At 40.6% G+C, this 26,383-nt stretch overlaps 1 protein-coding gene across 3 annotated transcripts in view; it reads left to right on the forward strand.

The window, feature by feature from the left end:
- The first annotated feature begins 365 nt into the window (after positions 1 to 365).
- Positions 366 to 26,383, forward strand: part of LOC126250644 (tektin-1) — a 215,978-nt gene continuing 189,960 nt past the window's right edge. Inside the window, exon 1 of one of the 3 annotated variants that reach the window (XM_049951580.1) lies at positions 366 to 418. The gene's annotated coding sequence lies outside the window, so the exon portion shown is untranslated. Of the gene's footprint in view, positions 419 to 21,875; positions 21,980 to 22,461; positions 22,536 to 26,383 lie in introns of those variants that run through there. The other 2 variants (XM_049951578.1, XM_049951577.1) reach the window with 2 other exon arrangements.

Below are 26,383 nucleotides of genomic sequence, written 5' to 3' on the forward strand. Positions count from 1 at the left end.
CTACCACATAAAATGTAAGCAAAGTCCGATGGCCAAAAGATACAAATAAGCACAGAACATTTTTAATAACACAATCGTATTATATCCTACAAAAATATGTCTTCATACACATAATCAATAATATTTAGTACCATGTATTAATTTATTCATTCTTTTCTTTTTTATAACAACTGTCGACCTGTGTGCCAGGACTTCAGGGCACCGGTTATGAGTAGTGTTTGTTAACTATTGTTATAGTAAGTGACACTGCTATGAGTCATAAAAACTAATTGTCTGTATTTTCTTGGCATGAATCGCGACAGGGAGCTAGTAAAGCAAAAAGGCAAAAATTGAAGAGAAAATTTTGGAAAGGAATAAGAATTGGACCCAGATCACGCAAAATCTTCCATAGTAAACTGTTTTGTTTGGGACAGCAAAGGTAGGAGGGTTACGCGAGTTGCTTGCACGGTTACGCTTGGTAGTGCCTCATTTGATGTAGATAGAAACCTTTTCCTCATTATTCCCTTCCTTGAATTTTATTTGCTAAAAATCTCCTGAAATTGTTCAGTGTTATACATACTGTCAGTAAAACATAAAGTATTGTGACACAATAGTTTAGCATAATAATAGACGGAAAATAGGCTTTGACATCACGTGAATTGCATTTGTCAAGTGTAATGGTTAGCATAAGAAATTTTTAACATTTTTGTGAGAATTTCATTTTTTGCATGCTCATACAACATAGCCGAAAAATATATGCCCATAGTTGATACCAGTAGCGAAAAGTCAATCAGCCAAGATGGCATAGAATTGAGAGATCGAACAATCGAAGTTCAGGCACTATGCATGCCTACTGCAGGAGGTTTAAGTAGACCAGAGATGAGTGTCGCAGGAGCGACAAATGATAGCGAGGTTCCACAGCTGAACAGCCTTGATGACACAGTGTTTACAATTGTCGAGACCATGTCACACATCTCCCAGAGCGACATACCGCTCATGAATGAAACATTGCAGAGTGATTACAATATGAATTTTGACAACATGTTACAAACACCACTTGGACACAACACAAACATTAACTTGGAAAGTACAGCTGACAACAACCACAGTGGTGCAACTGAAGCACTACTATGGCAGCTATTATCTAACACAAAAGTGAAATTTGATGATATGAAACACAATAGGATCCAGTGATATGAAACAATATATGAATATCAAAATTAATATTTTGACACACAATCTGGACACCGTCACACAAGATCTAAGTACAATGAAACAAGAAGAAAAACAAGTATTCAAGCATTTGCAAGACATGGTCTCACGGAAATTCGATGACTTAGCCACAAATTTTCGCACTGAAATCGACAAAAATTGAAAGATATGAAAACACTGGTAAAGCATGAAGTGCTTCCTGAAGTTAACAGTAACGTAATGGAGTTAAAACAGACGATAGATTCTTTTAACAACCATAATGATCTAGTAGAACAACAGATAAAGAAAATCACAGATGCAAACACAAACATTGAAGCCACACAAAGCTAGCTGTGTTAGACAGTAAAAAGGGTAACCACTGTCGTTAACAGACTAAATAAAGACTATGAAGGTGTACCTCTAGCTGTAGAAGAGCTTACTTTAAGAGTAGCAACATTACAAATTGACTCAGCATGTGCTAAGAAGGAGAGAGAGAAGATCAATGAAAATTTGAGTGATATCATTAGTCAAGCTAAAACAGGTACATTATATAAGCGTAATACCATTACGGAGTAGTTGGTAACAGATTGCAAGTTGTACACAGATGTAGTAGAAAAGGTTATTCAGACAAAGGAAATGAAATAGTGAACAAGATAGGGCCTAAACATTAATCTATAAGCCACGGAAAATAGGATCAGCCATCTTTTAGAAGAAAATATTACTGGATCTCGAAATATGCATGTAAATAATACACAGGCTACAGAGAACAAACCACAACCTGTTGGTATTAATCCACAAATTGTACTGAGTCCCACAGCAGATACCAGTGACAATTGTAGAGTGCAAAATGTAAACATACCCACAACTCGAATACCTGAACAATTACCAGCTGGAATTACAGGTAACTACAATAACCACCTAAATGCGACCGAAAACGCCATGTGTCTATCAACTACTTTTGCAGACGAAGGTTTGCTGAGACATCGACAGTTTCCTACAATCACCTCCACGCAACTCGACGGATGCACAGAAAATCAGATTTCTCGTGGGATGTACGCAAGATAACGTTTTTTTATGGGCAACTGAAGTGGGCAAACGTTGCAGCACTTATATCCAATTTGAATGAGCATTCGTCGACAAATACTGGTCTGAGGCAGTGCAAGAAAGACTCAGACGCGAGGTTTTCAACCCTGCACTATTAAATGGCAAATACGGTAGTGTATGAGGATACTTTGAAAAATATCTGAACAATACACTCTACTGGACGGACCCAATATCACAGGTAGACGTGTTAAAAATTTTGAAAAGTCGTTTACCATGGCAGATTAGAGAAAAATTAGTCACAATGCCAGAGCACGTCACTGGATATTTTCTGTCAGTGCTTGATTCTGTCGACTTAATCTATGAGGAAAAGACCTGTACCCGATCAGGCACAACAACAACATAGTTATGTAAATAAGTCAGTAAAATGTGATCTAAACACACGGCAAGGATAGTACACAACAGCAAAATTACATACCAAGAGGTATGATTACGGTAGCGGTGATGGAAAAAACAAACGATTTAAAAGAAATTTCCAAAACATCAGGGGAAATTTCAACGCACGAGCGAATTAAAATCCACCATCGCAAGGCCCTATGCCGAAATGAATAGAAACGGCCAAGCGCAGCAGTGGCAGACGCACGGCATCAATGGCACAGCAGAAAATGACACAAATTGGAGAAGTACCCACACAGTGCAACTAACTAAAATGTCTCCATGTAACGAATTAAGTCACACTACGCTGTCGGAAAACACCAACAGTCGTAGTTAAGCCCCAGGACATTGACCTATCAGGGAGTGGGGGCAAGGTAGAACAACGTTTTGTAAGGTTTGACAAATAAGGTGACATGAAGGATGATTTGTATCAGCGTGAATTATATATATTAGAAAAGGTCAAGGAAAAACAAACACAAGCAATCATTAAGGTGAAAATATTTGACATTGACACACAGTTAATTTTGGATGCAGGTTCAACTACTAACCTAATGTCAAATGCATTGTTTTGGGAATTGAAGAAGAGTGGCCAGTTCCCAACATTTCCTGTCCAAAACGGCAAGGTGCAAACTGCTACAAGCAGTTAGACTACACTGGTGAAACATCAGGTACTTATTCCATTACAAATGGAACATTTGACAGTGAAATGCAACTTTCTTATAACCAACAAACTTTTAGTTAACTGTCTTATTGGCATGTACACTTTTAGAACATATAAAACGCAGATTAACATAGGTAATGGTAAATGTCACTTTTTTGTAAAGGATCAGATCTGTTCTATTGATTGAGTCAGAACACCTTATGAAAGTAACGAAAACAAACCAGACTGAAATGTAGTGGTACAATATTCCTTAACAGCTGTATATTTCACAGACAAATTCTATACTAAACAAGAAGCAAACACTGAGGTTAGTTAGGAAATAGTACGAGGTGCATTCAAGTTCTAAGGCCTCCGATTTTTTTTCTCCGGACTGGAAAGAGATAGAAATATGCGCATTGTTTTAAAATGAGGCCGCATTCATTGTCAATACGTGCCAGAGATTGCAGCACCATACGGCAGACGGAATTTTACCGCCAGCGGCGAGAATGAACTGTTTTAAATACTTAAAATGGCGACGTTTTCCTTACTTGAACAGCGTGCAATCATTCGTTTCCTGAATTTGCGTGGTGTGAAACCAATTGAAATTCATCGACAGTTGAAGGAGACATGTGGTGATGGAGTTATGGATGTGTCGAAAGTGCGTTCGTGGGTGCGACAGTGTAATGAAGGCAGAACATCGTGTGACAACAAACCGAAACAACCTCGGGCTCGCACAAGCCGGTCTCACGACATGATCGAGAAAGTGGAGAGAGTTGTTTGGGGGATCGCCGAATAACTGTTGAACAGATCACCTCCAGAGTTGGCATTTCTGTGGGTTCTGTGCACACAATCCTGCATGACGACCTGAAAATGCGAAAAGTGTCATCCAGGTGGGTGCCACGAATGCTGACGGACGACCACATGGCTGCCCGTGTGGCATGTTGCCAAGCAATGTTGACATACAACGACAGCATGAATGGGACTTTCTTTTCGTCGGTTGTGACAATGGATGAGACGTGGACGCCATTTTACAATCCAGAAACAAAGCGCCAGTCAGCACAGATTCACGGCCACCAAAAAAATTTCGGGTAACCGCCAGTGCTGAAAAAATGATGGTGTCCATGTTCTGGGACAGCGAGGGCGTAATCCTTACCCATTGCGTTCCAAAGGGCACTACGGTAACAGGTGCATCCTACGAAAATGTTTTGAAGAACAAATTCCATCCTGCACTGCAACAAAAACGTCCGGGAAGGGCTGCACGTGTGCTGTTTCACCAAGACAACGCACCCACACATCGAGCTAACATTACGCAACAGTTTCTTCGTGATAACAACTTTGAAGTGATTCCTCATGCTCCCTACTCACCTGACCTGGCTCCTAGTGACTTTTGGCTTTTTCCAACAATGAAAGACACTCTCCGTGGCCGCACATTCACCAGCCGTGCTGCTATTGCCTCAGCGATTTTTCCAGTGGTCAAAACAGACTCCTAAAGAAGCCTTCGCCGCTGCCATGGAATCATGGCGTCAGCGTTTTGAAAAATGTGTACGTCGGCAGGGCGATTACGTCGAGAAGTAATGCCAGTTTCATCGATTTCGGGTGAGTAGTTAATTAGAAAAAAAATCGTAGCCCTTAGAACTTGAATGCACCTCGTAGAGCAGAAACTAAGTGAATCACAGGTACTAATGAGATGCAACGACAAGAACTTTCTAACTTGTTATTTAAGCATGCCAATGTTTGCAGTAAGGATCCAGGAATAATAAAACGCTATGAATATAAATTTGAAGTCTATCCACATGAAACATTTTGCGTAATGTTATGTCCTATTCCATGGGCAAAACGAGAGGCAGTATGGGAAGAGATCAATCATATGATTAAATGGGGAATTATACAACCTTCATTTTCACCCTATTGTAGTCCAATATTACTAGTTAGCAAACCAGATGATTCTGTAAGATTAGTCCTCCATGCTAGAGGTATCAATAAGATTATAGTACCAGTACGCACAAAGCCAGCAATTTGGACAAAAAGCTTCTAAAGTTTTACAATACAAAATATTTCAGTATACTCGATCTCAAGTATCCTACTGGCAAATAATGATCCACGAAGAAAGTCGAAAACATACAGCATTTTTTTTTTTTGGTGGCAGAAGTTACGAATTTCGTGTTCTACCTTTTGGAATGAACATTAACTCAGGAGTAATCAAAATATCCACGGGTGTACTGCCGGTCTACAGTGTCCAACGGGCACAATATTTCGGCGATCATACATGTCGCCATCATCAGGTGAACTGACGGACTGAGCTCCTGTGAACGTGCCGGCACGGAGATCCGTACACTATGGCTGCTCAGGTGGAACTGGGTTCGGTCGCGGCGGCGGCGGATTTAAATACCCTCCGCCCGCGGCGCGCTCACTCCGCCGTCCGCGCCCCGCGCCACGGTCGCGCGGTGGAACAGATTGCGACGGCGTCTGAGCTGACGTCGGTGTGATGGCTCCGTCCGCCGTGGTCGTCACAACTATACATTTGCTCGATTTACTCTTGATTAACCCAATCGCTGGTTCCCAAGCCTTGCTAAGATTATAGCCACAGTCACGATTTATGAGGTCGTCATTGGTGCGAATTTCGATGGCCTCTCTAACAACGCTGTCCCAGTATCTCGACGTCTGTACCAGAATCCTCGTGCGTTCATACTCCATAGCGTGATTTTCCGACAAACAATGTTCAGCGACCGCCGACTTGCTCGGATACATCAGTCGAGTGTGCCTCTGGTGTTCACGGCATCGATCCTCGACGGTACGCATCGTCTGACCAATATACGACTTGCCACATTGACACGGAATCTGGTACACGCCGGCCTTCCTCAAACCGAGGTCATCTTTGGCGCTCCCCACGAGTGCACGAGTTTTATTCGGAGGACAAAACACCGTTCCGACCCGGTGTTTCTTCAAAATGCGGGCGATCTTTCCCGAGAGTGCGCCTGTATATGGGATAAACGCAGTGCCTACCTCCTCCCTCGTGATTTCATCCATATCCACAGGTTGTGCTGTAGTGGTTGGGCGGAGAGCACGTTGAATCTGCCACTCTGAGTACCCATTTTTTCGAAATACAGTTCTCAGATGTTCCAATTCCTGGGGTAGACTCTCTGCGTCAGAGATAGTGCGCGCCCTATGTACTAGAGTTTTAAGTACCCCATTCCTCTGTGAAGGGTGGTGGCAGCTGTCTGCGTGCAAATACAGATCAGTGTGCGTTGTCTTCCGATACACCCCATGACCTAGGGTGCCGTCAGGCCTTCTCTTGACCAAGACGTCAAGGAAAGGTAGTTTACCCTCCGTTTCAGTCTCCATAGTGAATTTGATGTTGGGGTGTATGGAGTTTAGATGTGTAAGGAAGTCAAGGAGTTTATCCATACCATGTGGCCAGATGACGAAAGTGTCGTCCACGTAACGGAAAAAGCAAGTAGGTTTCCATTCGGATGACGACAGGGCTTCCTCCTCGAAGTTCTCCATGTACAAATTCGCTACCACCGGTGAGAGTGGGCTACCCATGGCGACTCCCTCCGTCTGTTCGTAGTATTCTCCATTAAAAAGAAAATACGTGGAAGTCAAGACATGCCTAAAAAGTTCAGTGGTCTTCTCGTCAAACTTCTGACTAATCAATTCTAGTGACTCTCGCAGGGGTACCCTCGTGAACAAGGAAACGACGTCAAAACTCACCATGATATCTGACTCACCCAACGTGAAGCTATCAAGGCGTTTAACAAAATCCACGGAATTACGGATGTGATGAGGGCATTTACCCACGTAAGGACTTAATATTCCCGTCAGGTATTTGGCCAACAAATATGTAGGTGCCCTGATGTTGCTGACAATGGGGCGTAATGGTACCCCCTCTTTGTGAACCTTCGGGAGTCCATATAGTCTAGGCGGTACCGGACCTTGGGGTAACAATTTCTTAGCGTCACCCTCCGGTAATTCTGCGTCCTTGAGAAGCGACCTCGTCTTGTTGTCCACCTTCTTTGTAGGGTCAACGCTGATCTTCCGGTAGGAATCGTCATTTAGCAGGCTCTGCATCTTATCAGTGTAGTCCTTATGGGAGACAACAACTGTAGCATTGCCTTTGTCAGCCGGTAAGACAACAATTTCAGAGCGCTCCCTCAGATCACGAATGGCCGCCCTCTCTTTACTAGTGATATTTGACTTCATCGGCTTGGATTTCGTCAACGCACGACAAGTTTCACGACGTATTTCCTCAGCTGATTCAGGCGGAAGTCGAGCTGCAACCTGTTCAACAGCACTAACAATTTCTGCGACCGGAGTGAACTTGGGGGTGGGAGCGAAGTTGAGACCTTTCTGCAAAACCGAGACCGCATCATCACTCAACACCATGCCACTCAAATTGATGACAGTCTTGCCCGGAACCTGCAGAGATGGTTTGTCAAGGAGACGTGAGAACTTAGCTGTTTGACGTCCCGTTGCCTTCTTATGGGCGGAATCAGCTGCAACCCAGGTGACACCATCAATCCAATCCCAGGAAAAAGAAGTGAAATTACTAGCCAGTTGCAAATGCAGTTTGAGTAATTCCTGTGAGATAAACTCAAGGCTCCGGCGGGTGAAATGCACTCTCTCACGTACCAATGCGAGGCTGGCTCGTTTCTTGATTCTCTTAGCTGCTGCAGAATCGATGTGATGCATAACCTTAGCAAAATTTGGAACAACGTTCTCGGAACGACATCTCTTTAGAAAGGCAAGAGTACTTAGCAAACGACATCTACGGTGGCGCAACTTTTCAAATTTCTTCATGCTGCGATACATCTCCTCCCCGTAAAGGTGTACATCATACACCTTTACGGGGAGGAGATGTATCGCAGCATGAAGAAATTTGAAAAGTTGCGCCACCGTAGATGTCGTTTGCTAAGTACTCTTGCCTTTCTAAAGAGATGTCGTTCCGAGAACGTTGTTCCAAATTTTGCTAAGGTTATGCATCACATCGATTCTGCAGCAGCTAAGAGAATCAAGAAACGAGCCAGCCTCGCATTGGTACGTGAGAGAGTGCATTTCACCCGCCGGAGCCTTGAGTTTATCTCACAGGAATTACTCAAACTGCATTTGCAACTGGCTAGTAATTTCACTTCTTTTTCCTGGGATTGGATTGATGGTGTCACCTGGGTTGCAGCTGATTCCGCCCATAAGAAGGCAACGGGACGTCAAACAGCTAAGTTCTCACGTCTCCTTGACAAACCATCTCTGCAGGTTCCGGGCAAGACTGTCATCAATTTGAGTGGCATGGTGTTGAGTGATGATGCGGTCTCGGTTTTGCAGAAAGGTCTCAACTTCGCTCCCACCCCCAAGTTCACTCCGGTCGCAGAAATTGTTAGTGCTGTTGAACAGGTTGCAGCTCGACTTCCGCCTGAATCAGCTGAGGAAATACGTCGTGAAACTTGTCGTGCGTTGACGAAATCCAAGCCGATGAAGTCAAATATCACTAGTAAAGAGAGGGCGGCCATTCGTGATCTGAGGGAGCGCTCTGAAATTGTTGTCTTACCGGCTGACAAAGGCAATGCTACAGTTGTTGTCTCCCATAAGGACTACACTGATAAGATGCAGAGCCTGCTAAATGACGATTCCTACCGGAAGATCAGCGTTGACCCTACAAAGAAGGTGGACAACAAGACGAGGTCGCTTCTCAAGGACGCAGAATTACCGGAGGGTGACGCTAAGAAATTGTTACCCCAAGGTCCGGTACCGCCTAGACTATATGGACTCCCGAAGGTTCACAAAGAGGGGGTACCATTACGCCCCATTGTCAGCAACATCAGGGCACCTACATATTTGTTGGCCAAATACCTGACGGGAATATTAAGTCCTTACGTGGGTAAATGCCCTCATCACATCCGTAATTCCGTGGATTTTGTTAAACGCCTTGATAGCTTCACGTTGGGTGAGTCAGATATCATGGTGAGTTTTGACGTCGTTTCCTTGTTCACGAGGGTACCCCTGCGAGAGTCACTAGAATTGATTAGTCAGAAGTTTGACGAGAAGACCACTGAACTTTTTAGGCATGTCTTGACTTCCACGTATTTTCTTTTTAATGGAGAATACTACGAACAGACGGAGGGAGTCGCCATGGGTAGCCCACTCTCACCGGTGGTAGCGAATTTGTACATGGAGAACTTCGAGGAGGAAGCCCTGTCGTCATCCGAATGGAAACCTACTTGCTTTTTCCGTTACGTGGACGACACTTTCGTCATCTGGCCACATGGTATGGATAAACTCCTTGACTTCCTTACACATCTAAACTCCATACACCCCAACATCAAATTCACTATGGAGACTGAAACGGAGGGTAAACTACCTTTCCTTGACGTCTTGGTCGAGAGAAGGCCTGACGGCACCCTAGGTCATGGGGTGTATCGGAAGACAACGCACACTGATCTGTATTTGCACGCAGACAGCTGCCACCACCCTTCACAGAGGAATGGGGTACTTAAAACTCTAGTACATAGGGCGCGCACTATCTCTGACGCAGAGAGTCTACCCCAGGAATTGGAACATCTGAGAACTGTATTTCGAAAAAATGGGTACTCAGAGTGGCAGATTCAACGTGCTCTCCGCCCAACCACTACAGCACAACCTGTGGATATGGATGAAATCACGAGGGAGGAGGTAGGCACTGCGTTTATCCCATATACAGGCGCACTCTCGGGAAAGATCGCCCGCATTTTGAAGAAACACCGGGTCGGAACGGTGTTTTGTCCTCCGAATAAAACTCGTGCACTCGTGGGGAGCGCCAAAGATGACCTCGGTTTGAGGAAGGCCGGCGTGTACCAGATTCCGTGTCAATGTGGCAAGTCGTATATTGGTCAGACGATGCGTACCGTCGAGGATCGATGCCGTGAACACCAGAGGCACACTCGACTGATGTATCCGAGCAAGTCGGCGGTCGCTGAACATTGTTTGTCGGAAAATCACGCTATGGAGTATGAACGCACGAGGATTCTGGTACAGACGTCGAGATACTGGGACAGCGTTGTTAGAGAGGCCATCGAAATTCGCACCAATGACGACCTCATAAATCGTGACTGTGGCTATAATCTTAGCAAGGCTTGGGAACCAGCGATTGGGTTAATCAAGAGTAAATCGAGCAAATGTATAGTTGTGACGACCACGGCGGACGGAGCCATCACACCGACGTCAGCTCAGACGCCGTCGCAATCTGTTCCACCGCGCGACCGTGGCGCGGGGCGCGGACGGCGGAGTGAGCGCGCCGCGGGCGGAGGGTATTTAAATCCGCCGCCGCCGCGACCGAACCCAGTTCCACCTGAGCAGCCATAGTGTACGGATCTCCGTGCCGGCACGTTCACAGGAGCTCAGTCCGTCAGTTCACCTGATGATGGCGACATGTATGATCGCCGAAATATTGTGCCCGTTGGACACTGTAGACCGGCAGTACACCCGTGGATATTTTGATTATCAAATACGCCGGGAGAAACTCAAGAATCACATTAACTCAGGAGTGTTTATATCTGTATTGGACAAGGTTTTAGGACCAGAATTGCTTAGCAAAGTCACTGTTTATGTAGACGACATGCTAATAGCCACACCCACTTGGTTAGAACATATCAGGCTCATTGAACAGGTGCTTCAACGATTTGCAGATTACAGAGTAACAGCTAATTTAAAAAAGTCTAGTTTTGGTAAGGAGAAAGTTAGATTTTTAGGACATGTGTAAGAACAAGGTATATTACCTGATCCAAATAAACTTGATTACATACGCAATTGTCTAGCTCCAAGAAATAAAAAACAACTAAAGGCCTTTTTAGGACTAGTTTCGTTTTTTCGAAGTTCGTACCGCAACAACTGATGAACAGTGATGCATTGCTCAACTTGTTACGAAAAAATAGGCTTTGGTTACTGGATAATAAGTGTCAAGAGGACTTTGATAACATTAAGCAGGCGTTGGTCAATGCAAACATTCTTAGCCACCATGACTTGTCCAAGGACTTTTGTCTATGCACAGATGCCTCATCTTAAGGGCTGGGGGCATGCTTACTCCAGATGCGAGAGGTAGACGGTAAGGAAGTACCCAAGGTTATCAGTTTTGCTAGTTGCACGTTGTCAGAAGCAGAAAGATCTTAATCTGTGTCTGGATTGGAAAGTTTGGCAGTAATATGGGCATTTAAAAAGTTTGAATATTTTTTATGGGGCAAGAATACCAAAGTTTACTGTGACCATCAGTCATTGTCATTTCTTTTAACAAGTAAACTATTACACCATAGATTGGCTAGGTGGTGTCTATATTTATAAGAATTCAGTTTCGAAATCATAAATATTAAAGGAAGTCAGAATGTTGTTGTGGTAGCCTTGTCCAGGTTACCGCAAGGTTTAGAGGAATTTCGTGAATAAACAGAGCAGGATGCAGAAATCAGAACGTTACTACTGCAAGGTACAGCACAACGGTCCAGTTACCATACGTTTTGTAAGCAAATGAATATTATATAACAGCAAGATCGTAGATGGAGAAAAGCCATGCAAAACCGTAAGCAAGATGAAGGTGGAAAGATAAGGAAATGGTATCAGGAGTGTAAGGGCGTATGGTTTCATAGGAAACATGAAATATCTGTTCATTGGTGTGTGTGTATTCCTGAAGATTATATCGATGAATTTATAAGACACACACATGAAATATGGGGACAGTATGGAGTAGGCAAATGTACTGAAAAAATTGCAACACTTCATTATTTTCCAAATTTGAAAAGGAGAGTCCTATAGGTATTAAGAAGGTGTGCAACATGTCAAAAATCAAGACAGTCCAATGTGTCAAAATATACTGAGCTACACGCAATACTCACAGAAAGCCCTCTAGATATAGTATTCCTGGACTTAGCTGGTGCATATCCAAGAAGATACGTAGTAGTACTATATGATATTTTCTCGAAACATATCAAAATGTATGCCATTAAAAATGCAACAGCTACAAATAACAGAAAAAGAATTGAGGGAGAGTATTTGAGAAGAGTAGGTAAACCAAAGGTACTACTTACTGACAATGCTTCATATTTCGGTGGGCAAAATTGGAAACAATTTATGACCTCATAGGGCATAAAGCACACATTAGTAAGCCTTTTACACCCAGAAGCAAGCCCAATTGAACGAGTCTTTAAAGAATTTAACAGTTTTATTAAGACATACACCCCTCACAAATACACCCGATGGGTAGAATGCGTAACTCCTTTCAGGCCAGTTGTCAATAACCTTCCACATTCTCTTAATGAATTGCTGTTCCGGACAAAACAAACGAATGAGTGGGAGTCGCCCGTACCAAAGGTACCCACTACAGAAATGACACTGCAAGACAAAATCAAACAAGCCATAGTTGCACTAGAAAACAGGGACAGGTGTAGAAGGAAAATTTATAAGAAAAAACTGAAACGTGTTACACAGTGTTTTGAAGGGCAGCGAGTCTTCTTACGGACGCACCCTAAATCGACAAAATTTGGCAAATTGACTAAGGGGTGGCAATTACTCTATTCAGGACCATATGGAATTCCAAAATACCATATCCTGGGGTGCACAGGTTAGTTTATGAGAAAACGGGAAGAGATAAGGGTCTCCATCTTCACAAATATATAAAAGCATTTATAGAATGACGAAACGTGGTAACTTTTTTTTTTTAATCGCAAGATAATTGTACATAGTGTACATTTTTCTAAGTGTAATTTTTCTTCTGGAGTGTATTTTAAGATAAAGTAATGTGTATAGGCATAAGTAATTCTTTCTATTTGTACACGTATGCATAAAAATTAACAGCAATGAGGAATAACACAGTAAGTATAAACGAAATTCGCTTAGGGCTCAACTGTCGCTCGCTCAACTTTACGCACTGACGTCAGTAGTAGGAGAGGAGACACTGACCTGTTCGCATGCGCGACAGACTGGCAGAAGGCGCAACCAAAATAGGAATGCAATATGTACCTAACTTAAATACAAAGTAAACGGAAATACTGCGCAAATACATTTACTATCTAAGAACTAAGGAATCTATTGATATATGTACACAGATATTTAATTACATACTGAGCTATATACAACATATTTACAACCAAAAGGAAGCATCATGAAAAACTATACGAGACGTGTAAGCTATGGGCTAACGACAAAATACCGTGAGAGATGTCAAATAATTTTCTTTGCCGAATAAATGAACGTAATGGGTAACATAATAAACGAATGTCTACGAATTTAAACAACGTATGGAACTATCTGCGGGCGTATGCAATGATCAGATGTATCAGTGGCCACCGGGCTATGTAATGCAATTAGTTTTAAGTTAGTTTTTTCTTTCAGTGCATCGCCACGGAGCGGAAGAAGAGAATTACGTCGAGAGTAGCAGGTAGAAAATGAAGAAACGGGCCCCACCTCCAGTAAACAATTTAGTTATAAGGATATTTATACAAAGGTCATATGGCAAACGAAAAACGAAATATGCATAATCGCAGTGTGTTTCCGTGAAAATTATCAGTACCAATTCGCTGCAGAGTACACATAAACATTTAAGCATCAGATTTTACAAAAACCAGTTAATTTTTATGGTTTCACATGAAATCTTGAATAATGACATTTCCAGGTGTTTGAGAAAGATAAGTCTACGATGGTTAAAACGTCATGTTTTACACTAAGCTACACGTGAATTGAAGAAGCAGCACTAACAAGAGAAGAAACAACATGATACTACATGGATGATTAATCGGTACAATTATTTTAATGAAACAAAAGTTCCTTGGCAACTAGTCCATCATTATACGAGCAACATTCCTCATAAATCCTTGAACCAGTAGATGAGTATTTCCCTTCTTCCCTCCTATAAAATGAAACATAAATGTATCATATGCTTGTATTGTGTCATAATAATGTGATATGTAATTAATTTGTACACGTGATGTGAACTAAGAGAAGTTGAAACTAACAAACAAACTGTAGTAACAGAAACCAGTTAATGAAAATTTTATGACGTTTTAAAACTTAAGATATTTATATTCGTAATATAAGTGATGGATGGGATGTCAGTCAAAGGTATAAGCTATCATGTTATGTATATTTTCATAACTAAATACTTGTACAAATTTTCGTTGGAAACCAAACACTATATGAAGAAATGAACTTTAACGACAAGCAATTTATACTATGTTTTGGATGGCTATATGTGTTTTTCAACAAGTAGACGGTCAAGTGTGGTGATATGAACATGACTGTGCAACAGAATAACTTCTGAGTATCGTGGCTCACAACACTTGACACAGTGACAAGTGAACTATATTTGTTCGAGCCGGTACTTACCTCATCGACGGATGCTGTTGATAAGGGTTCTCTCCGTTGAAAATGCGAGTACGACGAGTAAAATGAGGCCCGAACCGTAAAAATGGAGATCTTCTGCCACAGTGTCGGATTTTGAACAACAAGCACACATCCACTGCACCCAGAATGAAGACAAACGCCACAGCAATTCTTCGATATGTGACACTCAGGTGAAAGTGTGATACTCAGTGTGGAATCAACACTGAGACAGCGAGTGCACGCACTTGCGACGGTAGCTTCTAGCATGTTGACCGTTAGCGTCTAGCTCGTAGCCGCCAAATCGGCCAGTGCGAAACCCGACGGCGAGAATTAAGCAAACTGAATATTAGTGTTAGCGCGCTAAATTCAAATAGGTAATGAACTGTCATATTATGCATATAATCTTTTAATTTCTTGTAGAATTCTAACATACATAGGATAAATTGAGATATCCATTCCATTAAATAAAAAAGGAAGCCGACAATAAAGGGCATCGAACCCTATTGGCAAATGTAATTACAAAAAAAAATGGAAACATTGTACATCTCCATACCATGTCAACGTACAGTGTGGGGCAGTTGTGTAGGTACATGATGAAAGGCCCCCAGGATGCCGTAAAATTAAGATTTATTAAAAACCGAATACAAAAAATGAAACACCGAGCGACCAGAGAGCTGGCAAAGACATTAATTATGAATGCGTGGTAAGGCGCAAACAAATGAAAGAAAAAACATTCAATTTTTGTACAGTCTTTTTCTTTTTACTCTCACACTCTGTCGTATGTGGAAGGACGATGAAGATGTGCAATTGGATGCTGGATTGTGACATCATACTAAGACTGCCAGAGTATTCTGAGTTTCGGATTGTGACATCACAGAGCCTGTGTCATTATCTCGAATCTGGGTCAGTATGCTGGAATTCTACATACTTATGAATAGCCTGACAGGTCTGAGCAAGATTGTGATGTCATTCATAGTGCTGCACCAGTATTTCCCAGTTGCCATGTTCAATTGCCATCTTCTATCCCAGGTCAGTCATCTCTGATTCAGATGACATATTATGCTGGTGCTCGTATTCCAAGTCTATGGTTGTGATGTCAAGAGCAATGGCCAACATTCCAAGTCAGCCAGCATGACAATGCACTGTTTCGAATTTCCCACCAATTCATACTTAGAACAACAGCTCCCGTAGGAAACACACTAGCACAACTGGGCTATTTTTTGAGTTTCTCACCAAAATTTGAATGTCTCGTCATTTTATACACAGGTCAATTGACATTTTTTACAGGGGAGAGGAGGTTGGAGTAGGGAAACCCCATGACTTACGAGTGACATCATAGACGACACAAATTGCACCTGAGTGCCCCTTCCCGTGCTACTTATGACGAGCAAGGAGGATGGCAACCATTGAAACAAAGGCGCTTTTCACAGCGACAAGATCATATCACGAAATTTCAATCATCAACAGTGTTTAAATCATAGTATCCAGCCAGTCCAAAGTCAAAAGTATGTGCCCTCTCTGGGGGTGATCGGCAAAAATGACAGTGCACAGGAACCGGTGGATAGCAACAGTATAGTTGGGCAGCCCCCAGCTAAGGTTCCAAAACTAGGCTCACCAGGGAGGTGGTTACCGGCAGGAGGAAGTGACCCAGCAGATGAACCCACAGTGTGAAGATGCCAAGCTGTCCGCACACAAAATCCAGCTCAAGCGGGTGTCTGCAGCTACAAGAGTCAGGTTCAATGAATATGGCTGGCTGTGTCATCTGGTATTGCAGTGGTCTTCATCTTAAAGTTAACCACTGTTGTAGACTGTGCTATTTGACATCACATACACACCTGGATACTGTCTTGTACAAAGATCGTTGGCTAGCACCTGAGAACATCTGAGAGTGAGGGTGTGATCTGGGGAGAATATTTGTTAGCTGGCTGGTTAGTATTTCTCCAACAGTAGCACTTTCACCTCAGAACTCATAGCAGGCTAGGGAGGCAGGATGTCACGATTGGGCGGAAATTGCTTAATTTGTTCTGACTTTTTGCTTGGTCATCTCATCCAGAACACTGTCATAAATGTACAAGGGTGAGTCAAATGAAAACCTTAAATTTTAAAAAAAATATTATTTATTGTGCAGAAGTGGTACAAAGCTGTATCACTTTTCAACATAATCTCCCCCATGCTTAATGCAAGTCCTCCAGCGCTTACAAATTGCATAAACTCCTTTAGAAAAAAATTCTTTTGGTAGTCTGCACAACCACTCATGCACCTCATGGCGTACCTCTTCATCAGAACGGAACTTCTTTCATCCATTGCGTCTTTGAGTGGTCCAAACATATGGATATCACTTGAGACAAGGTCTGATGAGTATAGAGGATGAGGAAGACACTCAAAATGCAGGTCTGTGATTGTTGCAACTGTTGTATGGGCAGTGTGGGGCCTTGCATTGTCACACCTGATGGCAGCAATCCACGTCACTTTGATTTGATCGCAGGCCGCAGATGATTTTTTAGGAGATCTGTGTATGATGCACTGGTGACAGTGGTTCCTCTAGGCATGTAATGCTCCAAAATGACACCTTTTTCATCCCAAAAGAGAGTCAGCATAACCTTCCCTGCTGATGGTTCTGTTCGAAACTTCTTTGGTTTTGGTGATAAGGAATGGCGCCATTCCTTGCTCGCTTCGCTCTCTTCGTTTCCGGTTGGTGGAAGTGAACCCGGGTTTCGTCCCCGGTAACGATTCTTACAAGGAAACCGTCACCTTCTCGTTCAAAGCGCCGAAGAAGTTCTTCACAGGAATCAACACATCGTTCTCTAATTTCAGGAGTCAGCTGCCATGGTACCCATCTTGCAGACACTTTCTGAAACTGGAGCACATCATGCACAATGTGGTGTGCTGACCCATGACTAATCTGTAAACATATTTCAATGCCATTCAGTGTCACTCGGTGGTTTTCCTTCACTATGGCTTCAACTGCTACAATGTTCTGTGGAGTCACAACTCGTTGCGCCTGACCTGGATGAGGAGCATCTTCCACTGAAGTCACACCATTTGTGAACTTCCTACACCATTCGTAGACTTGCTGCTGTGACAAACATGCATCACCGTACTGAACCTTCATTCGTCGAAGATTTTCAATAGGTTTCACACCTTCACTACACAAAAATCGAATAACAGAATACTGTTCTTCCCTGGTGCAAGTCGAAAGTGGGGTGGCCATCTTTATACTGATACTGTGGCGGTATGTGTGCATCTGCACTATTCTGCCACCTACAGGCCATTCTGCACGCTGTTTGTAGCAGGCTTACCAACTTACAGGATAACGGTGCGAAATTACGATTTGTTATTACAAATTTAAGGTTTTCATTTGACTCACCCTCGTAATATTTCTCAGCATCACCTTTCACAAGCGCTGGTAGACGTCTTTCGAGTTCTCAGCGTCCTGAATAAGCACTCTTGCAATCTCAATACAACTTTTTGCGTAACAATGTCTGGACTGCAGGCAGATGACTGCTCCATCCTCTATGATGTCGTCCTGCTGACTGACACAGGACGGTTAATTGTCCCTGCAGAATTGTGGTGCAACATTTCATTTATTGGTTTGATTTATTGATCCATTTTCATTTACAGCTGCACAATGTGCAAGAGATATTTAGATTTTATGTTAATATTAACAGTTTTACATATAATAAACATTTGTACAAAATAACACACATTAACATATCAATTAATGATGAATACTTAAATAAATGGTGTTACGCTATATACAGAGAGTTAAATACAGATGTTCTTCTGAATGAGACTACATTGGGTTAACATAGAAAAATTTATTTTTGTAGGTACTCATTTACTGTGTAAAAGCTGTGATCAACCAAGTACGACTTCAATTTAGATTTGAAGTGACCAACGTTTTGTAATTGTTTAATGGTAACCCGTAAGGCATTGTACAGTTGGATACTAGGATGGATAAGACCGTTTTGAAATAACTTTGTGTTGGCGCTTTGAGCATGTACATCCAATTTTTGTCTTGTATCATAGCTGTGTATTGTGTGATTTTGAGTGATGAGTGCTCTTTTTGTATGTAAGTTTTGCTTTAAGCAAATTATATTTTCAAGTATATATATATATATATATATATATATATATATATATATATATATGCAAGAAAGTCGCATGATCATCCTTTTTTGAAACAATGGTCTATATGATTTGCGATTATCTACCTCTTCCATTATTCTTACAATTTTTTTTTTTAATTTCGAATGTTTTGATGGCAGTTCCAGAATTTTCCCAGAACATAATCCCATACCGGAGGTGAGAGTGTACAACTGCATAATATACACACTGAAGAGTGTTGTAGCTGGTACAGTTTTTTAATGTATGTAACACAAAACAAGAAGTACATAATTTTTTGTTCATTTGCTCAATATATGCTTTCAATTGCAAGTTGTCTTGTAGAAGAAGTCCAAGAAATTTGGTACAGCTGTTTTGGCAATTGTCTGTCCATATAGCTCTAGATTGGGTGATATCAGATTTTTTGTTTGTGCTGTGTGTATATCCATAGCTACAGTTTTTCCAGTGTTTATTATTAACTCATTGTCATCAAAGTAACATGTTAGCCTGTCAGTGACTTCTCTTATGTCTTTTACAAGAGTTTCTTCTGAGTTTCCTGTAATTAGAACACTCGTATCATCAGCAAATTGAAATATTTTACTGCTATCATTGCTTATGTTTAGTTCATTTACATAGAGTAAGAACAGAACAGGACCTATTACTGATCCTTGTGGCACTCCATATTTAACAGTCAGCAGCTTGGAATTATATTTCCTAATGACATTATCCCTTTCCTGTTCTATTTCCACATATTGCTCCCTGTTCTTAAGATAAGAGCTGGGCCAGTTGTAGCTGTTTCCCTATTGCCAAGATTTTGTAGCTTTTGTAGCAATTTGTCATGATTTATGGTGTCAAATGCCTCTGACAAATCTTAAAATATGCCCATGGTAAGTTTTTTGTTGTCTAATGCTATCAGCGCCTCTAATAGGAAGGAATGAACTGCTGAATCGGTTGAATGGTTTGCTCTAAATCCATGTTGAGATTCCGACAGAATGCCATTATCCTTTAAGAAGTCTGTTAGTCTCTTATTGAGGAGACTTTCTAATATTTTTGAGAAAACAGACAGAAGTGCCAATGGTCTGTAGTTGAAAATATCATCTTCGTTTCCTTTCTTGTATAATGGCTTTAACTGTTTTCAAACATGAAAGAAAAGTTCCTGTAGCAAAAGATAGGTTACATAGGTGAGTTAAGGTCTCAGTGATCAAGTCCCCACATTTCTTTCTAATGAAATCAGGTATATCATCTACGCTTGCAGAGTGTTTCATTTTGAGACTTTGTATTGTAACTTCTACTTCTTCTACATTTGTTGGGTACAGAAACATAGATTTGATTGAGACTTTTTTCCCTTTTTCTGTATGCTATTTCTATTAGAGGTGTGTTGTAGTAGTTTCTCTGTTACATTTATATAATAGTTATTAAACATATTACCTACTTCCTGTGGGTTATTAATGTCCAAGCCCGCCTTTAATACTGTATTATTAACTCTATTTTTGTAAGATTTGGTTTCTTTGTTTACAACTTGCCAGATTGCTTTGGTTCTGTTTGAAGCATTTTCTATGTGTTTGTCATTGTCTCGTTTCTTTGCCTCCTTTATAATTTTATTTAAGATAGATTTATATTTTTTAAAGTAACTGTCAAACTCCTGAGTTGTGTTGTAGCTTCTTGCAATATTGTGAAGGTGCCGTTAGCTAGCACAAGATGTCCTTATACCACTAGTAATCCACTTGTTCCCTTTAGTGGTTTGGGTTGTTTTGGCTTTCAATGGAAAAGCAAGATCATTTATTTATTTATTTATTTAGCTCTTGTTCCGGTGATCCATGTTGTGACAGTATTACAGGATATGGAACATGTCAATTTTACATGCTTTTGGCCAGAATTTATGGTAATACATAAAACAAAACAAAAACAGTAAACAGTAACTTAGGTCCCACTACAAAAAAAATACATTTTAGAAATAGATAGAGATTACAAAACAAAAAACAGTAAACAGTAACTTAGGTCCCGCTACAAAAATACATTTTAGGGAGAGATAAAGATTACAAAATAATAAGTGTCACAGAGAAATAAATATTGCAAAATATATCTTTACAATAAAAATATTTGGTATTACAAATACAAATTTGGGCATACATTTGCAATTTACAATACAAGAGATGTTAAGCACTGTAGTTCAGGAACTCTTCTAATGTATAAAATGATCCTTGCAATAGGAACTGCCTTAAGGTTTTTTTAAACAGGAGATCATCATCTACCAAGCACTTAATTCTTGAAGGGAGGGCATTAAAAATCTTACAGCCACTGAAATGGACTCCTTTCTGCACCATACTTAGATTTGGCTGTTCATAGTGGATATCATGTTTCCTTCTAGTATTGTGACTGAATATTTAAAAATATTCATGAATGTCTGAAACTTATCAGAAATATTTTCTGTACTATACTGAAAAATATTCATGAATGTCTGAAACTTATCAGAAATATTTTCTGTACTATACTCTAGCTCCCATGATTCTTGTTGGAGATAATTCTGGAATGTTTTTACTGCAGTATTATTGGAAGTTCTGCCCATGTGTGTAGTCTTCCTGATATAATTATAGGATGGATTAGTGTTTACACAAAAGCTTATAGCCTGTGCATGATGGTCTGCCAGTCCAGCTTTAATTGCAACTGATTTATATTTTTTTGGAGCTAATTATTATTTGGTCTATAGTAGTACTAGAATGATTCATTTCACATGTAGGGGAGTGGATGTAATCTCCAAATTATTGGCTGTTAATATGTTCATCAGCTCAGATTTTGAATTGCTTCGCTTATTAAAGTCTACATTCAGGTCTCCACATATAAGAACTGTTTTTAGATTTGTTACTACTTTATTTAGTAAAGTATCAAGCTGAGTGTTGAATTTTTTTAGGTGTGTATCTGGAGATCTATATAAACGTATTACAATTAACTTGAATGCTGGAATTTCTATGCCTGATATTTCAAAATCTTTATCAGTGTTTAAGGATTCAACATTGACTAAGTTACTGAATTAGATATCTTTCTTTATGTATATGCAGTTTCCTCCATGTGTAAACTGATTTCTACAAGTTTGTGCTGCTAACACATAATCCGTATTTTCACTGTCTTTAACTCATTTTCTTTCAACCAGTGTTCAGTTAAGCAAAGTATATTAACATATCTGAGTTCACTTGATAGCAAGATTTATAGGTCTCTTACTTTATTCCTATGTGACTGTATATTCTGATGAAGAAGAGTGACCTGGTGAGATTTTAAGTTTGTTCTGATTGTACTGGGTTGACCACTTACCTTTATTCCTGAATTTAAATTATGTGGGAAATCTTCATTCTCATCCTGAAGCGTGGTCGATGTTGAGGTGGTTTCTGTTTTTGCTGCAAGGACTGCTACTGGAGGTGGTGTTGATAGGTGCACTGGTTTTCCTAATTTCGTCTTGAGGCGTTTTGGGAATAAAAAATCTTGTAGATGACATGGTCGCCTAACATTTCTTCTCACTGGAATTGCTGAATTTTCTTCTGTTGCTGGGGTGGTAGTAGTTGATTGTTGGTGTTCACTGAGACATGTAAAATTAGGTGTCGTTGGTGATACTTTTATGATTGGATCTGCTGATGTCCTTAGTGGGTCTCCTGTAGGTACTGCTTGTGGTTTCCAGGGCCCAGTTGTTCTTGTTGTATCTTGAATATCTTTGGGTATGGAACTTGGTTCAGTTGCTTTTTTTCTTGGTTAGATGTTTTTGCCGCTATCACAGCCTGGTTTAGTCGATGGTAGTTTTGTTTTGCTGTGTCTTCTTTGAGAGATGAAGGTGTAGTACAGTTCTTTTTTGCACCTTCTCGTTTAACTTTCATAACTATCGAGTTGGATAAATCCGTTTTTGCTGCTGATTTTTCTTGTGTTGTCATTGTCATATTTGCTGAAAGGTCTTCACATTGTATGTACGTTAGAGCTGGTACTTGCAGATTGGCACCTACTTCTAGCTTTAAATGTCTACATTATTTCTCTTTGCCTTCCATTCGCAAGTAAAGTCCATGCTTTGTATAATCGCTTCTGCTGAAGAATGTATTGACGTCCATTACCATTACATGCTGATAATTTTTTTGCAGTGTTCACTGAGAATTCGTTTGCAGCATAGATTTTTGTTCAGTTTTGGTACATCGTATCTGTACAGAATTGTGCACAAGATAGCTTTTGTGTGGATTGTCTTATGAAGAGAATCTGCTAAGGCACATATGAAATTCTGAAATTTCTTTAGGATGTCGTTTGTCCCACCTAGAATGATTACACTGTCATATTTCGTATATTCTTTCGTCTTCCAGTCTATGTTACAAACCACGTCCTTTAACTGTGTGTTAGGTTTTATAACAGAAGAGATGTAGTGTTTTTGATTTTGACAACAGATCATAATTTTTGCACAGTGACGACCATGACTGTCAGAAAGAATTAATACGTTCTGTCTCTTGCTTTCACCACAGTCTAACTAGACTGTGTTTTCACTGTGTATCATTTTTTGGGGCACTGGTCGATCGATTTTTTACAGTTTTCATTTGTATTAACGCTGTTGGTTTTATCAGGGCACATCATAGTCATGCCTTCGACCTTCGACATCATAACACAAGCACTTGAGTCCTTCGTTGTAGTATTTTTGCTTCTGATCCATTCATTCTGCTTTACTTTCTCACTGTTTACAGTTTTTGTAGGTTTTGTTTTAACTGGTGCACTCGATTTCAGATAACCTAACAGTTCAGTATTTTCATTTCGAAGTTTCGTTGGATCACTATTTAAAGTGTTAATCGCTGGTTGCATGCTTATGATGCACTCTTTTAAAATATTCAATATCTGCTACACATTTTTTACATGGTATATTTTCACTTTCAACGGTTGTATTTCCGTGTGGTAGAACATTGCGCACATCACACTCGTGAGCCATTTGATTTGACTTCATATACATACCAGTAGTTCACTATTTCTAGACCGAATTTCCGGACACTTGAGTTGTAATATCACGCACAATGCATTTAAGCTTGCAGTATTCACTGATTTTTACGTATGTCGTACATTTTCCGTTCAATTTACGTTTATATTTGTAGAGGTAACACAATCGCAGTTTACACTTCCCGCCATATTCACTCGTCTCCCTGCCCCCCCCCCCCCCCTCACCCCAACGCCCGTTTACAAATCCTGTCTTCAGATTTGTGTCCCTTTACTCTTTGGACAAAAAATGTTTCGACACGTTTTATAAATTGACATAAAAAACACAAGACTCTCCTCTTCGTTGCCTCTAATGTATTATAAAGCACACGTTTCATTGGCTTTTTCTGAATATAATCGTTATGTCTGCTCTTCATATGATTAGAAATTGTATGTTATGAGACGAATAAAACATTATTCACTATTAACAATTTCAGACAGGCAAGTAAATAAACGATATTTACTAAGGTTATCCCAGTCCATTGGTTAGTGGTGCAGTGGAAGTCGATAGTTTTGATGGTTTTCCGTCTGAAATAAATACGTGTTACACAAATCAGAGTCAAAATCACAATTGTTCCAGAATACGACACAGTAATAGTCATGGTGGAGCATTTGATAGGTGGTAATACGAACTTTGCCGGCCGGGGTGGCCAGCGGTTCTAGGCGCTATAGTCTGTATCCCATGGAGGTAAGAATGCTGGATCCTTGCGACCGCTAAGGTCGCAGGTTCGAATCCTGCCCCGGCCATGGATGTGTGTAATGTCCTTAGGTTAGTTAGGTTTAAGTAGTTTTAAGTTCTAGGGGACTTATGACCTTAGAAGTTAAGTTCCATAGTGCTCAGAGCCAATAATACGAACTTTTTGCGCCGCTGTAAGCTCATCTGGTGCACGGAGGAGGTCTGGTCTTAAGGTGTTGTTTAAGTTAGGTGCTGGGTTGCCTACATGTCTAATGGTTTTTTATACCAACACAACGAGGGCTGAGTGAGATTCACCTTTAAAATAATCCCATTCAAATCCCAGATGATACTCTCATCTCCAGACTTGAACACGTTTCAAGATTTCCCCCCCCCCCCCCCCCCCAGCAGTTAACCAACCCTCTTGTGTCATCACAAACTACAGAGCAGTAAATCTATCGCTCGCCACATTCACTCTCATAACTGTTCCTAAGACTTATGCAACTTATTGTACTCTTTTGTAACTTCACTGATTATACCTCTGACCTTTGCTTTCTGTTGTAGTCCAGAAAACATATCCTCCAACCTCCTCACCTCTTTCCTCAGTTCCCATGCATTAAAGACTAATCTCATGTCCATCAATGACTGCTGTCCAGGTGCCTGATCCTGCAGCACTAACACTCCTCCATCAATGAAGAAGAGAAGCATTACCATGACTAGAATCCTCTTCATTCCCATTGTACAACAACCTGAAAAAAGGGACTGCAATCATTGCAGAGGAGGAGGTGATCAGTGTTTTAATGTCCTGTTGACAATGAGGTCATTAGAGACAGAGCACAAGCTCAGATTAGGGAAGGAAATCAGCTGTGCCCTTTCAAAGGAACCATTTGCATGAAGCAATCTGGTGACATCACAGAGAAAACCTCAATCAGGATAGCCAGACACAGGTTTGAACCACTACAATCATTCTCCTTCCTCCCTTCAGAGAGGTCTGTTGGCACTGGTCATACTTCTCACACATGGAACGATAGTGAACCCTTCAGCTAATTATTATAACAATGTGGCACACAAAACTTACTAGTTACACATCACACAAAAAAATATTACCTTCCGATAAGTACACATGATACACTAAACTCTAAAGTCTGTGATTACATTAACAGGTATTATAAAATGCAGACAACATTTCTTCTCATGTTCTCAATCAATGAATATTCTTTCTTCTTCATGTGCCGTCTCCTCTAAGAAGGTTGGCTGTCATCATGGCAATTTCTGATCTTGATTTGGCCGATCTAAGGAGTTCTGACGTTGAACAGTTGTACCAATTTTTTAGATTGTCAATCCAGGATGTCCGTCTTCTACCCCTCATTCTCTTCCCACAAATTTTCCCTTCTAGTATTATTCGCAATATTTTGTAATTTACTCCCCTAATAACATGGCCTAAATATTGTAGCTTCCTTACTTTAATAGTTTTAATTAATTCTTTTTCCTTTCCCATTCTTCTTAGGACATCTTGATTAGTAATCCTCGACACCCAACTAATTCTAAGTATTCTTCTATATGCCCACAGTTCAAAAGCTTCTAAACTGTTCATGTCCTTCTTTTTCAATGTCCACGCTTCCATTCCGTATAATAATTTTGAGAATACATAGCATCTTAGCAACCTCATTTTTGTGTTTAAACAAATGTCTCTCGAACAGAATGCATTTTTCATCTTATTAAAGATACTTCTGGCCTGTCCTATTCTCGATTTAATTTCTTCTGAGCTTTCAATCTCCTCATTTACAATTGTTCCGAGATATTTAAATTTACGTACTTGATCGACTCTTTCCCTATTGCTTGTAAGATTTTCTTGTTGGTGTGTTTTAGATATCACCATGAACTTAGTCTTGCTTACGTTGAGAGTCAAGCCAAATTCTTCACTTTTTTCTGCGACTTTGTCAAGAAGTAATTGTAGATCTTTGAGGTTTCCAGCTAGTAGTACAGTGTCATCAGCAAACCTAACATTGTTA

The sequence above is a fragment of the Schistocerca nitens genome, chromosome 1, assembly GCF_023898315.1.
Source record: "Schistocerca nitens isolate TAMUIC-IGC-003100 chromosome 1, iqSchNite1.1, whole genome shotgun sequence".
Classification (NCBI taxonomy): Eukaryota; Metazoa; Arthropoda; class Insecta; order Orthoptera; family Acrididae; genus Schistocerca; species Schistocerca nitens.